This window comes from Neophocaena asiaeorientalis, unplaced genomic scaffold (genome assembly GCF_003031525.2).
Source record: "Neophocaena asiaeorientalis asiaeorientalis breed wild unplaced genomic scaffold, Neophocaena_asiaeorientalis_V1.1 scaffold30, whole genome shotgun sequence".
In the NCBI taxonomy this organism is placed as follows: Eukaryota; Metazoa; Chordata; class Mammalia; order Artiodactyla; family Phocoenidae; genus Neophocaena; species Neophocaena asiaeorientalis.
The window spans coordinates 14,195,062-14,210,441 of NW_020174923.1; the positions used below are offsets into that span (position 1 = coordinate 14,195,062).

General features: G+C 40.9%; 1 protein-coding gene and 1 pseudogene across 4 annotated transcripts in view; one reads left to right on the top strand and one right to left on the bottom strand.

Moving 5' to 3' along the window:
- Positions 1 to 15,380, top strand: part of TEX2 (testis expressed 2) — a 108,122-nt gene that overhangs the window by 31,612 nt on the left and 61,130 nt on the right. Inside the window, exon 1 of one of the 4 annotated variants that reach the window (XM_024760747.1) lies at positions 5,127 to 5,149. The exons of the other annotated variants lie outside the window; for them this stretch is intronic. The gene's annotated coding sequence lies outside the window, so the exon portion shown is untranslated. Of the gene's footprint in view, positions 1 to 5,126; positions 5,150 to 15,380 lie in introns of those variants that run through there. 4 annotated transcript variants of the gene reach the window in all.
- LOC112410558 (uncharacterized) lies at positions 6,486 to 6,611 on the bottom strand (annotated as a pseudogene).

Consider the following 15,380-nt stretch of genomic DNA (forward strand, 5'->3'; position numbering starts at 1 on the left):
AAAAAAAAAAAAAAAAAAGCCAGGCAGAGTAGGAGGCAGATGTTTTTTTGTGAGAGGGCAGGGAGTTCTGTCCCTGGGGGGCTCTGCAGGGTGCTGTAGCAGTGAGGGCGGTGGGAATGTGGAGCAGGTGTGGTGTGAATCCACGAGAGGGTGAAGCCAAGAGGTTGTGCTTGGAGGGATGTTTGTGCAGAGTAAGAACGAAGGAAGCGTTGGGGTAGAGAGCCTGTCCTTATCACAGCCAGGGCAGAGGCAGCCCTCTTGTAGAGTCTGGCGGAAGTCGGATGGACAAATGTCATCTGTTGCCATGTCACTTGCAAGTGCTGATAATTTGCATCTTATTCTTAGCTGACTCAGCCCACTCTCCACCTTTAACTAGAGGTAAAGGATGTTTCTACAGCTGGGCTAAGCAAGACAAGTCCAGAAGGTCTAGAAGTGTTTGTTAATGTGGGATGAACTGTTACAATATTATTAGAAAAATATTTTGACTTAATTGCCTTAGGCACATTAGTTCAAGTGTACTCTGTTTCCTTTGCTTGACTTGAGCACTTGCCAAGAATATCTCTGGTGCAGAATGGAAAAGTAGGACTCTAAGTAGGACTCACAGAATTATAGAATTTAGAGCTTTCTGGAAAATTCCTTGAAGACAATGGAGGACCTCCTCCCCCTTTACAATGAAAGAACCCAAGGTTAGGAGAGGTGAAGTGGGTGAGCCCTGTCACTGTCATTTGAGGGTCTTGGTCCTCCTTGGAGCTCCTGCCCCTGCTGCCTCATGGCTTCCCTTGGTTTGTGTTTTAGTGACTGATTCCACTACCAACTGAACAGGTCAAAATCTCACACTTGGGTGGGACTTTGGGGCTGGGTCATATCACGGGGCTGCTCTCCAGGTCCTTCCCTGTCACAATCCTCAGTGGTGGTGGAGTGGGATGGGGGAAATCTCACCCATGGGACCTGTGGGCAAGTGGTTCTCTTCAGAGGGAACCACAGTGTGGACAGATGGCCATCTGGGACCTCTGCCAGGAACCTGGTATCTCTAGGCCTTCTTGCAGGTATTGAATGTGGCCTTGGGTTTCTTGCCTCCTTCCCTTTACTCATGCTCTGTCCTTCACTTGGAATGTACTCTCCACCCTGGGTCTCTGCAGTCAGCTTGTCAAATCTCCAAGGGCCAGCGCACACACCGCCTCTGGGAAGCCCTCCTTCATGCCCCTTCTCTCACCTCTTCCCCATCACTTCCTTTCTCTCACTCCCACTGTTCTGCCCTACACACACTTATACACATAGACTTCTCCAACTTGATTTTTAAAAAATTGTCTTCTTTGGGCCTCAGATTCCTTACCTGTAAATAAAATTCTGACATTAAGTATACATTTAATCAGATTTCACTGCCCTATATCAAGGTTAAGTCTACTGATGCATGTATGAAAAGTATTGTTTCTCACTGAAAAAGAAAGCCTACTTTTTTCTTTAAGTTCTCAGAGAATTTTTTCAATTTATGAAGAATTAATCCAAAATACTTTTTGCACATGGAGAAGCTGAATGGTTAATAGATAAGAGTGGATTCAGATATGTAAACTAGGTTTTCTAGTTTACTAGTATGATTTGGAGGGGGAAAAGTTCAAATACTTTACTATTTATTATAGCTAGAAAATATGATTGTCCATATCAAGTCAGTTTTTCCAAAGTTAAATGTTTGATTCTTGTATAGGGAACAGAGAACATTATGTGTGTTACATATGTTACTGTCAGTGTTTTCTAAAATGATTTCAGAGAGTAATGCTTTTAGGCTGATAGAATGAGGAAGGCTTCCTCAGGAAGTAAAAACCCAGCAACTATAAAGAAAAAGATTGAGAGATTCAACACCTAAAAATATAAAACTTTGTATGTTTAAAAAAAAAAACCCATAATGGTAAAAAGTCGGAGATGGGGAAAAATATTTTCAGCACATTCAGTAGACAAAGTGTTCATGATACATAAAGTGAATAAGAAAAACCCTTGGGCAAGAAACATGAATGGCCAGTGAATAGAAGAGAAACAGATGGTGGAAAAAAACATGAAATGATATCAAAGCATTGAGATGCCTTTTCCCCACCCATCAGATGGACAATAATTAAAAATAATGTTTATTCTTGACAAGGGTTCAGGGTGGGCACTTTATAAAAGACTTGCTCTGTACACAAGATCTATATAGAGAGCTTTTCAAGGCAGCATTTTTTCTAGTGTGAAAACTGGAAAAAACTCAAATTTCTATCAGTAAAAGAATGGTTAAGTGGATGATGGTATATCTGTACTAGGTAGAAGAAGTGTGTATGCCTGTAGATTTGTATGTATTGGCATAGGAAGGGGTCCAGGAAATAATAAGTGAAAAACAAACAACAAAGCAATATGCATAGTATGGTTACATTTAAGACTAAAAACAAAAACAGCTTTGTGTGTTTGTGTGTATATAAATGCATACAGAAGGACAGAGGATACATCCTAAACAGTTGATTTTGGGTATAGCAGGAGAAATTTTCACTTTTCCTCTCCATACATCTGTTTTTGAAGTTTTTTACAATGAGCTTGAAATTGTGTTTTTTTTTAAATTGAAGTGAAAATTTATATATGCTTATTCAACCCTGTAATTCCACTTCTAAAAATAATAAGAAAATAATAAGAGAGACAGTCAAAGGTTATGTATAGCATCATAATGTATTACAGCATTGTTTGTAATAGCAAAAAATTCCTAGTATCCTGTGTTGAAATGGTTACATTATAGAATATTCATTTTATAAAGCTATTTAAATTCATGCGTGAAAGAATCTTTGCTGACTTGAGGAAGTACTTACAAGTACAGTTAACATTTAGTAAATGCTTGCTCTGTACCAGGGACCATGCTCAGTGCTTCACCTAAATTGTTTTATTTAATCTTCTGAACCATCTTTTGCCATTCCCATTTTACAGATGGAGAAAGGGAGGCTTGGTTAGGGTAAATAATTTGCCTGAGGGTCAGACTCCCACCAAGTTGGTAGAACTGAAGCCAAAGGCCTTGCTGATACCCAGATGCTGGATTACTTCACTGTGTTATCTTGAGTATAAAAACAGATTACAGCATACATATGGTGTGACTCATTTTATAAAAATGAATCTTTCTGTGTCTTAGTTTTCTCATGGGTAAGGTGTGGGTACAATTTGATATTCTGAAGATAATTATTTTATTTTTAAAATTGACATACACTTACATATAATTATTTCCCCCAGATTACAGAAGTATTTGGAAATACCTAATTCGTAGAATTTGGAAATACCTAAAAAGTAGAAAATAAAAATGACTGATAAGCCTGTTATATGGAGAAAACTAGCATTAATGCCCCCCAGCCCTTTTTGCCTGTTGTGTGTATAGGTATGAACATTATTGAGGTACTTAATAGTTACTGCAGAATTGGTTTCAGAAAAGTTTTTGCTAATTATGTGCCAACATAATAGAGGGTTTGTCTGCAATAGAGGGTTTGTCTCCACATGCCCTTGACAGCATCATATGTTATATTTTAATGATGGAATTTGATGACCAATATTGTCTCATTGATGTGTTTCATAATTCTTTGTTGTATTTAGTCAGTTGAGCTCTTTCGTTTGTTACTGGCCATTTGAACTTTTGGGTGAATTGCCTGTTCATGTACTTGGGAAGTATCTATGGAAGATGTCTTCCTAAAGTTGACCATTGAAGACCTTAAGCAAGACTATTAGAAAGTCCTTATAAGTGGAAGTTTCAGTCTGCCTATTGGAATACGTTTTTCTTACAGGGATGAATTGGTGGTCTGTGGTTAAAACTTGACTTCCTAACCATTTGGAATTTGACTTTAAAGTTTGGCTTTAAGGGACTTCCCTGGCAGTCCAGTGGTTAAGACTCTGCATTTCCACTGCAGGGGGCTTGGGTCCGATGCCTAGTCGGGGAACTAACATCCTGAATGCCTCATGGCATGGCCAAAAAAACATAAAAAAAAAAAAAAGGAAGTTTGACTTTAAAATTTAAGGAGTGATTGGTGAAATGTACACAGGACCTCTCTTATGCAACTTCCTGAGAGTCTATAATTATTTCAAAATAAAGTTTAATTCAAGGAGTAGTAAAACTTTGGCTTCCTCCCGTAACTGAATTTGACAACTCTGACTGGAAGGGTAGGTGGGAGGTGGGAGGGGGCAATATATGACAACAGACCCAAAGCCAAATAGTGGTTAGGAAACTGCTTTGTTGTTGATGGTGTTTTTAATTTGGAAGTAATCTCAAACTTTAAAATGGTTATGGGAATTCCCTGGCAGTCCAGTGGTTAGGACTCCACGCTTTCACTAGGGTCTCAGTTCAGTGCCTGGTTAGGGAAGTAAAATCCCGCAAGCCGAGCAGCATGGCAATCAGTCAATCAATCAGTCAATCAATGGTTGCAAAAATGAAAACTGAATAAGGAACAGCATTTACTCTTTCTCAGATTCACCCCTTGTTAACCTTTGACCCCACGAGCTTTTGAAATGTGCTATTTTGTGACCCCAGCCACTACCCTCTGCTCATCCTCCTTCTGGATTTTCAGCACGACAGTCTCCCAGGTTCCAAGTACTCACTCACCTGAACAAAACTGTTTACACCCAGGTTTCAAACTTCTCAAGAACCTACAGTGGTTCTGTTTCCTAAGATTTAAATATAAATCCAGACACTTAGCCTTCAGAGTCTTTGAACAATTGATTCCATGCCTCCAAACTCCAATATTAGTCTTTCTCCCGTGCCCCCCCAGTACAGCCCTTCAGCTGCAGCTAACCTAATCTTTAGCGACTCTTGTTCTGTCTTGATTGACTCGTTTCCATCTCGGTGCCTTTCCTTGTGCTGATATTTCATGTCCGCCATATTATTTTGTTCACGTTTCTTCCTCGTTAAGTCACATACATGGCTTTTCTGCTTAAAAAAAATTTCCCAGACTTCTTTACTCTATTAGCACCACCTGATTTGGGCATACCTATCCTGAGTTTTCATTACTTTAGGGTTGTCTTGTTTTGTTTTGAACTTTCATATAGATGTCATCATACGACATCCATCTGCTGTCTCCTTGAGACCCTCCACCCTGGCCCCTCGTGGATGGCATCGGCGTTATCTTTTATAAACCGCCATAGGCCTCGTGTGGTTGTGCTGAAGGTATGACCTGGTTTTGAATGAGTTACTGTGAACTGTATTTGGATTTCATTACTGGAACCATCGATTATTATAGCAATCTATAAAGCAAAATTCTAATCATATTGATGCTTTTGAACACCTTTTTCCTTCAGGGATGTGGCCCTCTTCCCAGGTGGGCCCTCCTCATGGCAGGTAAAAGTCCATGCAGTGGCTGCAGAGGGTGAAGCTCTTGTGTACTAGTAGTATAAACCTTGTGTTGTTTTGCTGGGCTGGAAGAGACTTTGAATGGGGGTCTGGGAACCTAATAACTAATGGGAAAGGAGTTCTGAGTTTCTACCAGTCAAGGTCTAAGTGCCTTGGGAGGCTTCCCTGTGCTGGTAGTAGAGTACTTTCTTTTTCTTTTCTCTTTTTAAATGAAACTAAGCCTAGCACTAGCTCATTATCTACAATGTCAATATTGATTTTTATTTGTGAGGTGGAGTATTAACAGATTAGAATGGCTGCTGGCAATTCTCATATGCTTCATTGACTTTAAATGAATCAAGGGATGGCTATTAAGATGTACTTGAGATTTTTAGGCTAAATCAGAACTTCCTACTATGGTTGTTTCCGACCAGATTCCCCATTTCCTCTGCAGCATCAAGGTGGAAAAAATGAGCCTTGAGGCCCTTCTCTACTTTTCATGAAACCAAATGCTATTAAAAACTGCACAGATAAGAGATGTTAAGACATCCTCTGCAATACAATGCAGCTTGACTCTTTTCCGCTGCCAAGAGATGTTTTTGAATTAAGACTATTGACCGACACAGCCCATGCTAGCAGATGGTGCCCATACATCAGATGTCCAAGTGCAAGCTTGTTCAGAGACGGCAAATATCTAACAGGCCAAATTTTACAAAGATGAAGAATTTTCACATTGATTTTGAAGGAGTAGGGGTGCTCCTGAGAAATGAGACATGTTCTTCCAAACCAGGTTTGCCTCTTAAGATGCAGTATTACTGTGCTTTCTACATCTGGAGACACGTTTAATTTTCAGTCAAAGTTGCTTGCTTCCCTCCTCTTTCTCCTTCCTTCAGCACTTCCTCTAATCTAGTATATGAGTTAGAAATTAATAATAATAATGTTGATAATAATAATGATAAGGGCCACATTACTATTTGTTCTAATGTAGAAGGACCAAGAAGAGGAGTTGCTGATAAATGAGTGGCCTGAAAGGAACTCTTTTCTCTTTTTATGTCTCTGTAGGACCCTGAGATTGAATTATTTCAAATACAGCTAGAGGTAGGAAGGGCAGTTATTATTAGAAAATTAGTCCAAAAAACTCACAAAAAACAAACCTGTCAGATTCAGAGAGGTTATTATATCTGAGCTAATAAATGCCAACATTGAGTCTTGAAATAGCTCTTAATTTTTCTTTCCCTCCCTACATGAATCTTTAGTAAAAGGCAAAATATTCATTCGATTATGAAGAGAAGCACAAGTATGGATAGCTCTTCATTTTTCATTGTACAGTCTGATTTATTGTTGATTGGTTTTTCATGGACTAATTAATGATGATAACCTTTTTGAGTGACTGGAAATAAAATAAATTTCATGGATGTTTGGTATTCTAACCCTGACTCCACTGAGGTTGATAGGTTCCTGGAGTTCATGATAGGGAGGGAAGCTGGCTACTGGCTTCCTGTTGAGGCCTTTTGTTTTTTATGAGTTCAGATTAGATGGGAGCCATTGATTTGTTCCTTATTTTTAGACTGGTTAGAATAGAATCCTGCATCAATGCTGGGGAGAGAAACCCTTATTAGAGACTTTCTCTCTTTTTTTTTTCCACTTTCAAATTATTTGATTTATTCACTTAGGACTAGGCGATATCTGAGCTTCCCTTTCTATTGGAATATTCTGTGATTGAGTTTTGTTTATTTATTTTCTTACTTAAAAAATTTTTTTTAATTGGAGTGTAATTGCTTTACAATGTTGTGTTAGTTTCTGCTGTACAATGAAGTGAATCAGCTATATGTATACATATATCCCCTCCCTCTTGGAGCCCCCCCCATGCCACCCATCTAGGTCATCACAGAGCACCGAGCTGAGCTCCCTGTGCTGTACAGCAAGTTCCCACTAGCTATCTATTTTACACATGGAGGGTATTTATCTCAAACCTAATCTCCCAGTTCGTCCCACCTTCCCCTCCTGTGTCCACATGTCCGTTCTCTACGTCTGTGTCTCTATTCCTGCCCTGCAAATAGGTTCTTCTGTATCATTTTTCTAGATTACACACATATGCATTAATATACAATAGTTGTTTTTCTCTTTCTGACTTACTTCACTCTGTATGACAGACTCTAGGTCCATCCACTTCACTACAAATAACTCAGTTTCATTTCTTTTTATGGCTGAGTAATATTCCATTGTATATATGTGCCACATCTTCTTTATCCATTCATCTGTCGATGGATACTTAGTCCACGTCCTGGCTGTTATAAATAGTGCTGCAATGAACATTGTGTTACATGACTCTTTTTGAATTATGGTTTTCTCAGGATATATGCCCAGTAGTGGGACTGCTGGGTTGTATGGTAGCTCTGTTTTTAGTTCTTTAAGGAACCTCATACTGTTCTCCATAGTGGCTGTATCAGTTTACATTCCCACCAATAGTGCAAGAGGGTTCCCTTTTCTCCACACCCTCTCCAGCATTTATTATTATTGATGATGGCCATTCTGACTGGTGTGAGGTGATACCTCACTGTAGTTTTGATTTGCATTTCTCTAATAGTGATGTTGAGCATCTTTTCATGTGCCTCTTGGCCATCTGTATGTCTTTGTTGGTGAAATGTCTGTTTAGGTCTTCTGCCTGTTTTTTAATTGGGTTGTTTGTTTTTTTGATGTTGAGCTCCATGAGCTGTTCATATATTTTGGAGATTAATCCTTTGTTGCTTCGTTTACAAAAATTTTGTCCCATTCTGAGGGTTGTCTTTTCGTCTTTATGGTTTCCTTTGCTGTGCAAAAGCTTTTAAGTTTAATTAGGTCCCAGTTGTTTGTTTTTATTTTCATTACTCTGATGAGGTGGGTCAAAAAAGATCTTGCTGTAGTTTATGTCAAAGAGTGTTTTTGCTATGTTTTCCTCTAAGAGTTTTATAGTGTCCAGTCTTACATTTAGGTCTTTAATCCATTTGGAGTTTATTTTTGTGTATGGTGTTAGATAGTGTTCTAACTTCATTCTTTTACATGTAGCTGTCCAGTTTTCCCAGCAGGCAACTTATTGAAGAGGCTGTCTTTCTCCATTGTATATCCTTGCCTCCTTTGTCATAAATTAGGTGACCATATGTGCGTGGGTTTATCTCTGGGCTTTCTGTCCTGTACCATTGATCTATATTTCTGTTATTGTGCCAGTACCATACTGTCTTGATTACTGTAGGTTTGTAGTATAGTTTGAAGTTGGGGAGCCTGATTCCTCCAGCTCCATTTTTCTTTCTCAAGATTTCTTTGGCTATTCGGGGTCTTTTGTGTTTCCATACAAATTGTAAAATTTTTTGTTCTAATTCTGTGAAGAACGCCATTGGTAGTTTGATAGAGATTGCATTGAATCTGTAGATTGCTTTGGGTAGTATAGTCATTTTCACAATATTGATTCTTCCAATCCAAGAACATGGTATATTTCTCCATCTGTTTATGTCATCCTTGATTTCTTTCATCGGTGTTTTATAGTTTTCTGAGTACAAGCCTTTTGCCTCCTTAGGTAGGGTTATTCCTAGATATTTTATTCTTTTTGTTGTGACAGTAAATCTGATTGTTTCCTTAATTTCTCTTTCTGATTTTTCATTGTTAGTGTATAGGAATGCCAGAGATTTCTGTGCATTAATTTTGTATCTTGCAACCTTACCAAATTCATTGATTAGTTCTAGTAGTTTTCTGGTGGCATCTTTAGGTTTTTCTGCAAACAGTGACAGTTTTACTTCTTCTTTTCCAATTTGTATTCCTTTTATTTCTTTTTCTTCTCTGATTGCCATGGCTAGGACTTCCAAAACTATATTGAACAATAGTGGTGAGAGTGGACATCTGTGTCTTGTTCCTGATCTTAGTGGGAGTACTTTCAGTTGTTCACCATTGAGAGTGATATTTGGTGTGGGTTTGTCATATATGGCCTTTATTATGTAGAGGTAGGTTCACTCCGTGCCCATTTACTGGGGAGTTTTTATCATAAATGGGTGTTGAGTTTTGTCAAAAGCTTTTTCTGTATCTACTGAGATGATCATATGGTTTTCATTCCTTAATTTGTTAATATGGTGTATTATGTTGCTTGATTTGTGTATATTGAAGAATCCTTGCATTCCTGGGATAAATCCCACTTGTTGATCATGTATGATCTTTTTAATGTGTTGTTGGATTCTGTTTGCTAGTATTTTGTTGAGGATTTTTGCATCTATGTTCATCAGTGATGTTGGTCTGTAATATTCTTTTTTTGTGATATCTTTGTCTGGTTTTGGTATCAGAGTGATGATGGCCTCATAGAACGAATTTGGGAATGTTCCTCCCTCTGCAATTTTTTTGGAATAGTTTGAGAAGGATAGGTGTTAGCTCTTCTCTAAATGTTTGATAGAATTCACCCTGTGAAGCCATCGGGTCTTGGACTTTTGTTTGCTGGAAAATTTTTAATTAGTTTCAATTTCATTACTTGTGATAGATCTGTTTATATTTTCTAATTCTTCCTGGTTGAGTCTTGGAAAATTGTACCTTTCCAAGAATTTGTCCATTTCTTCGTGGTTGTCCATTTTATTGGCATATTGTTATTTGTAGTAGTCTCTTATAATCCTTTATATTTCTGCGGTGTCAGTTGTGATTTCTCCTTTTTCATTTCTCCCTTTTTTTCTTGATGAGTGGCTAATGGTTTATCAATTTTGTTTATCTTCTCAAAGAACCAACTTTTAATTTTATTGATCTTTGCTACTGTTTTCTTTGTTTCTATTTCATTTATTTCTGCTCAGATCTTTATGATTTTTTCCCCTTCTACTGACTGGGTTTTATTTGTTCTTCTTTCTCTGGTTGCTTTAGGTGTAAGGTTAGATTGTTTATTTGAGATTTTTCTTGTTTCTTGAGGTGAGATTGAATTGCTATAAACTTCCCCCTTAGAGCTGCTTTTGCTGTGTCCCATAGGTTTTGGGTTGTTGTGTTTTCGTTGTCATTTGTTTCTAGCTATTTTTTGATTTCTTCTTCCTTATTAGAGGCTTTCTCAATCTTAATGAGAGCTATGAACATTTTTACAAGGCATAGTAACTTTAATGGAGAGTTATAGTGAAGACTTTCATCAAGACCCATCGCCAGAACTGTTTGAGATATGCTGCTTCCTTGAAACATACCTGACTAAGGCTAAGGTTTGGAGAGCGTTTGGCTCCAAATAGCTTCCCCCCACTCCCCAAAAGTATGGGAGCATAAATGAATACATTTGCATTTACAGTATTGTCTTAGAACATAACCACATGGTGTTATAAACACTAAAGAACAGTATGAGCTTTTTGAATAGAAATTGTTTTAGTCAGCATGATAAGTAGTTCAAAATGTTACGTTATTTCATTCTAAAGTTTTGAATGGTGAAAATTTTTTTTAATTTTTTAATTAAGGTAAATTATACATAACATAAAATTTACCATTCTGTTTTTAAGTGTGCAACTCAGTAGTGTTAAGTATGTTCACATTGTTCTGCAACCAGTCTACAGACCTTTTTCATCATACAAAACCCTAACTGTATCTCCATTAAAAAACAACTCCCTATTTCCTACTACCCCCAGCCCCTGGTAACTGCCATCCTACTTTCTGTTTATTTGAATTTGACTACTTTAGCTAGCTCACATAAGTGGAATCATACAGTATTCATTTTTTTTGTAACTGGCTTACTTCACTTAGCTTAATGTCCTCGAAGCTCTCAGATCTAAGTGAGGGCTGTTTTGCTTCTGATTCATCTACTACCAGGTAGATAGATGTAGCCCTTTGGCATTCCAGCTCATTGTGGAACAGCCTCCAATTACGGCTCCATCTCAGCCAGCCCTTAACTTTGATTTCTGCTCAGGAGATCGATAAAATGAAGGTTCCAATTTGCCAGAATCATCCAATGTTTTGAGGGCAAGAGCGCCTTCTGTAGGGCTCATCCCTCTGGGGTTCTTAATTCCTTTTGGCCTGGTGGTTCCTTACTCAGTTGTTGAAGCTTCAGTGCTTTTCAGATTTTTAAAAAAATATGGATTTCATTGTTAGTTGTTTTCAGTAGAGTGGTGGACCTGATGATGGAGCCTGTTTTCCCAGACACCAGACCTCTGGCTTCAGTTTGTCAATGTTGCCTCTGCCACCCCATCCATTATGGGGCTGGACGGGGTTAATCTTTAGCACCTATTTGCTCATGACCAAATCAGACTTTTGTTTAAACATATCTCTGGCAGAAAATCATCCTATATGACAATGTGAGCTATAGGCCCTCCCCTCACAAGACTCAAAATCAGTGTTAAAACCCACGGTCTTGTGCTGGTGGCTTTGGAAGGAGACCTGCTGGGTGAGAAATAACCTTTTTTGACATTTCAATTCCTGAGGGCTTGAGATAAGATTGTCCCTTTTTTTTTTTTTTTTTTAGCCTTTTTTTAATTGAATTGAGGAGGCTACTTTTTTATGATGCTAGCTTGACAGGTGGATAACGAATTCTTATTTCCTAATCCTGCTAATCACATGCCAGCTGTTGAGAACTCAGCTTTTAGTTCCTGGTAGAGCTGTTCATGCCAGAGCACGGAAGGCAGGTACCAAGGCCAGGACAAGCAATCATAATGAGTGTCCATGACATGCTTGAGGAGGCAGATTGCTGTGGTGGCAAAGGCATCAGGACATGAGTGTCAAAAGCCTGTGTCTAGGGCTTCCCTGGTGGCGCAGTGGTTGAGAGTCCGCCTGCTGATGCAGGGGACACGGGTTCGTGCCCTGGTCCGGGAAGATCCCACATGCTGTGGAGCGGCTGGGCCCGTGAGCCATGGCCGCTGAGCCTGCGCATCCGGAGCCTGTGCTCCGCAACGGGAGAGGCCACAACAGTGAGAGGCCTGCGTACTGCAAAAAAAAAAAAAAAAAGCCCGTGTCTAACCGTCTCCCCGTCCCCTCCTCATTCAGTGCTGTGTTCTTGGACCAACCACGTAAAGTTCCTGGGCGACAGTCAGGTACTTTTCCTCTTGACCTTGGCTGTCCTGCAGTGCTGTGACTGTGGGAGGGTCGGTTTTACTGGCCCCAGCCGCCAGCTATTGAAGGATGGAGAGGAGGATGCTTGGAGGACTCCCCAGGAGGAGGAAGGAGTGGCCACTTGATGGTTTGTCTAGAACCCAAACCAGGGACTCGAGTTCCAGGACACACAGTTATCCAGCAGTTTGAGTCCTAGAAGCAGTCTTTGTTTATCTGGTCTAACCCCCTCATTTGCAGATAAGCAAACAGGGCCCTAAGATTTTCTTATATTTAAAAAGTAGTAGTGCTGCTCTAGCCTCACATGGCATGTTTTAGTGTAAAACTAGTGAGGTGGAGCTAGACTTCGGTCAGCATGGATTTGAGGGAGGTTACTCTAAACCTCTGAAGGCACTGCCTGAGCCCTGGAGAAAGACATTAGCCATGGTGAGCCAGACTACCTACTCTGGCTGGCTGCCTGGCACCTAGCTCTCTATGGGGCCCAGCTCAGGCCCAGTTGGCTGACACAGACCTCTGCGGTCAGGCCACTCAAGATGGCTGTTCTCTTGCTCTCCGTAGGTCCCCAGCCCGACCTGTGCCTGCTTCACCCACACTCTACTTACATGACTGACCTTCCTGCATGCTTGCCCCAGGCCTCAGTTAGTCATTGTTCTTATGAAAAGGGCGGTGAGGGGCATGCTCCACTGCTAGTTTCCCTGGTAACCAATGAGCAAACCTGATGTAAGTTCCCCCTATAACTGGCCGTCTTCCGTTGCCCCTGTGAGTGAAGGCTGCTGCCATGTCCTGCCCACCGTCCACCACCCAGGTGGGGTGTTGCTTCAGAACCTTGCTTCAGATATATAAGCTTCCCCATCCGTTAAACCGTTGATGTCTCCGTAGCTGCCTCCAGGGTCTTTCTTCTGTCTTGAAGCGGGGCGAGCACAGGGTTGTAGGCCTGCAGGGTGCAGCCCAACAAGACCTTAAGACAGTCTAGTCAGAGATCAGCAGAGGTCCCTTTAACCCGCAAGCCAAGGGGGCCCGACTATGTGTTGGAGGTTTGGGCAGATGGGCCCCTGATGGCCCTTCCTGGGCAGGTGCTGAGACCACAGGCTCCTGGACACACTGCTGTTTGGCCCTGTGGCCCTGGACTGGGCCTGACTTTGCCTGTGGACTCCCAGGCCATCCCACCCTCAACTATAAAAGAGCCTCTGCACTCTTGCCTTGCTCCTCAGAGGACGACTCACACTGTTCGGCCCCCCAGTCATGCTCCCTGTATGTGCACCTGTGCCTACAATCACTTTTGCTACCAGTGAAGCAGCCTCAGAGCAGCAGAGCCTTTCAGATCATCCTTTATGTTATTAAAGCAATTTAAATAAAGCTGATTTTTCAGCCTGTTGAGAATTATCAGGTACCAAACTTTTAAAATTACCTCTGTAATTTTCTTTTAAAATTACCCTTATAAAAGTAGGTGACAGTTAAATGAAAAATGTGTGTTGCATTTGGTATTTTTCTTCTCACTAAGCCAACAAACCTGTTGGCTTTGAGATAACAGGGAAGGATTGTCCTGGACCCAAGGCTGTGTCTTTCTAGCTTGCTGCCAGCTCCTGGATTTAAATTGCTTTGTCTGATTGATAGAGATCACTCCCTTTTCTTGGATCCAATGGGGATAGGAGAGCCTGAGGGTCATGAATGAGCTTGGGCAAAACTCTGTTGAAAAATTTTTATGAAAGTAATTTCTCTCAAGTATTGATACTGAAATGTGTTGTTTCAGATGTGTCCTTTTGTGTGTCCTTGTTGTGACTGGGCCCTTGAACTGTAATTCTTGTCATCACTGGGTTATTTCCTGTTTCTAGGAAATAGTTTTTCTTGCCCACCTGCCCCAGGTTCCGCCCCTCCACCAATCCCCTCAACACACACACAGGTTTACCTTTTCTCTTGTTGGTAGTATCAGTTGCTAGCATTTTGAACATGAGTATTTGGTGGAAGACTTTAACTATAGGAGTTTTTCAAATTAAAGAAACAAGCAAGGGACTTCGCTGGTGGTCCAGTGGCTAAGACTCTGCACTCCCAATGCAGGGGGCCCGGGTTCGAGCCCTGGTCAGGGAACTAGGTCCCACATGCTGCAACTAAAGATCCCGCATGCTGCTACGAAGATCCTGCGTGCCGCAACTAAGACCCAGCACAGCCAAATAAATAAATAAATAAATAAGTATTTTTAAAAAGAAAAGAAAAAAAAGAAGCAAGCAACATAATGTTGATTGTCTATGGCAGATTACTTGTGTGCGTATATCATATTGGGTTGTGTACTATCACCTGTAAACATAAACGTAGGGTTTTAGATTTGGAAAGGACTCTTGGTGCCTCATTTAACAGATGAAGATTCTGAGACCCGTAGAGGTCTTGGCTTGTTCAAGGTCCCACAGAATCAGCTGGAAAAGGAGCAAGTATCAGAAGCCCTATTTCCTGGTCCCAAGGCTGCTCTTTCCTCTCTCGCATGATGCCTCTCTCGTACTGGTGGTCTCCCCCGGCTCCCCAACACTCACCCTCCATCCTGGACATGGAGAATAGACCCATGTGTCAGGACACACCATGCCTGTGCTCATCTTCATGGCTTTGTCCCTTCTTTCTAATCACACCCATTTAACCACAACCTACCCCTCAGTTTAAAAGAGCGAGCGGGTGTCCTACCGTCCACGCTGCTCTCACCCTCCTCAGAACGCCTGAAGGTCACTCCCCAAGTGCGTTTTAGCTCCTTTGACGGGGTTTCTTTCCAGATTGTGTTCATTTCCCTCTTGTAGGACCTGTCATGATGCCTTGTTCCCAATAAATGGGCCGTAAGTGAATAGGGGGAGATGTAATGCACTGGGTGTCACAGGGTGCGCTTGGCTTCTTTTGTTTTTCTGCCCAGCTTTTCAGGTGTCTGTTTTCGCTACAGCAACTAAGCTCCTGAAGGGCAGAAAGCAGAGCCTGCATGTCTCTTGCCCTAGCTCTTAGCAGAGTTCTCAGTTGGTGGTGGGTTGCAGCATTGAGACTTCATTTTCCTGCCCTTTGATTCTTGGATTCAGTTTAAAATACAAGTTTG